This window comes from Bombina bombina, chromosome 4 (genome assembly GCF_027579735.1).
Source record: "Bombina bombina isolate aBomBom1 chromosome 4, aBomBom1.pri, whole genome shotgun sequence".
Lineage (NCBI taxonomy): Eukaryota > Metazoa > Chordata > Amphibia > Anura > Bombinatoridae > Bombina > Bombina bombina.
Genome location: NC_069502.1, coordinates 885,183,411 through 885,185,424, shown reverse-complemented (window position 1 = coordinate 885,185,424; position 2,014 = coordinate 885,183,411). Strand labels below are relative to the sequence as shown.

General features: G+C 31.6%; 1 protein-coding gene across 1 annotated transcript in view; it reads left to right on the top strand.

Moving 5' to 3' along the window:
• RAB32 (RAB32, member RAS oncogene family) overlaps positions 1-1,746 on the top strand; it is a 122,470-nt gene extending 120,724 nt beyond the window's left edge. Inside the window, exon 3 of the mRNA XM_053711790.1 lies at positions 1-1,746. This exon is cut by the window's left edge and continues 527 nt beyond it. The gene's annotated coding sequence lies outside the window, so the exon portion shown is untranslated.
• Positions 1,747-2,014: the final 268 nt, after the last annotated feature.

Sequence of the window (2,014 nt, the reverse complement as noted above, 5' to 3'; positions counted from 1 at the left end):
AATAAATTCTACACAGACTCAGTCTGCTTATTTGTGCACTGGAATTATACTGCCAGTATTTGTTGCATTAAACTTGATTCATTATAATATCATATAGATTCCTATTTATTTTAAAGGGGCACACACAAAAAAATGCTCTGTATAACCACAGCAGATCATTAGCTAATTGTAACTGCTTTGTTAGTTCAATAGCTTCTATTTAATTAGAAATATGCCTTTAAGGGACAGGAAACCCCTAATTTTCTACCATGATTTGGATAGAACATACAGTTTTAAACAACTTTCCAATTTACTTCTATTATCAAATTTGCTTTATTCTCTTGTTATCCTTTGCTAAAGGAAAAACATTGCCTTACTGGCAGCTAGCTGAACACATCTAGTAAGCCAATCACAAGAGACAAATGTGTGAAGGCACCAATCAGCAGCTAGCTCCCACTGGTGTATGATATGTACATATTCTTTTTCAACAAGTGATACCAAGAGAATAAAGCACATTTGAAAATAGAAGTGAATTTAAAAGTGTCCTAAAATGACATGCTCTATCTGAATTGTGCAAGTTTAATTGTGACTTTCCTATTCCTTTAGTGTTGTTCCCACAAAAGGATACAGGCAGAACAACTACCTTGTGCCCATATCAGCTGATGATTGGCTGATTTATGTGTCCTTTAGGAGGTAGCACTTAGAGAATGCCAAGTGTGCTACTTTTTAGGCAGTTTTCTTTAGTAATAAGTCAAATAAAAAAAAAATAGTTATAGGAATATTGTGGTTTACTTATGTTGCTTTAAAACTCTCTTAATATCAAACTGCTTCCGAATTTTTATTTTTTCTCATATTCCAAGATGAGATTCTTTTACCATTTATCTTGTTATATCTTTTGTGGAGTACTAGGAAAAAAAAAATTATGGGGGGAATAAAATATAAATTCTCGTAGTATTTCAGATGAGTTAATTAAATATATTGTTTCAAAGTTAACACATTTATGTTAAAGGGACAGTGTGGTGCAAAATAGATTTTTAGAGCATATCATTTTAGTACTACCGGCCCTGTAACTCTGTCTGTTTAATCCATAGTTATAAAGTCCTGCCCAGGAGTTACAGACAGCTGCTGGCTCTGAGTAGGCGGAGCTGGTGATTGCTGACTCTTGCGACTGCTGCGGATTGGCTCATTGTCCATATCTGCTTGTGGCTTTGAGGTCACTGTGGCTCCTGAGTGTGACCTGTGTTAACCCCCTTTGTGAGGGTTAAGCATTGACTTGCAAAGTCCGTAGTGCTAAAAATAAATGCTCTAATTAATATGTACTTTTACACTACAATGTACCTTTAAATACATTGTTTCATACGCTACCTTTTTTATGTTGGATGTTTTTTGTTTTGTTTTGGGGTTTTTGATCTCAGAGGTGTGGCTACAAATGCACAAGAAACAAATTGTATGAAATACAATAAGGGGTATTTCAATCAATTATTTAAACTGGTCCTTTTTAATGTTACAGCTGATGTTAAATATACATTCTTTGGGCAAAAGATTGTGTTTGTTTAAAAACCTATAGTTATGCTGGTATGTGAAAGTGCATTTATTTCTGTTGATCAATGTTTATGAGGTATTTTATACTGGTACTGAGAAGCCATTGTTATTTGCCAAGAACAAGCTGTATTTTACAGAAGGATGTAATCTATTAAACACACTATATCTAATCTATTTTGTTTCTTTCAGGGATGGTTGAAACAAATTAAAATACTTTCAATACCTGTTTGGATACCTTTGGTTTTTATTTTCTACTACAAACTTTCCAGATCCGTTTGATATGACACACATTTGCACAAACATTATATATATATATATATATATATATATATATATATATATATATATATATATATATATATATATATATATATATATATTGTTATTATTTTTTTGCAATTCCTAATAATATGTGATTGATAAAAGCATACACGATTTTACGGCAATACTTCATATTAAATATTTAGTTATAATGTCTAATTATAAAATACAA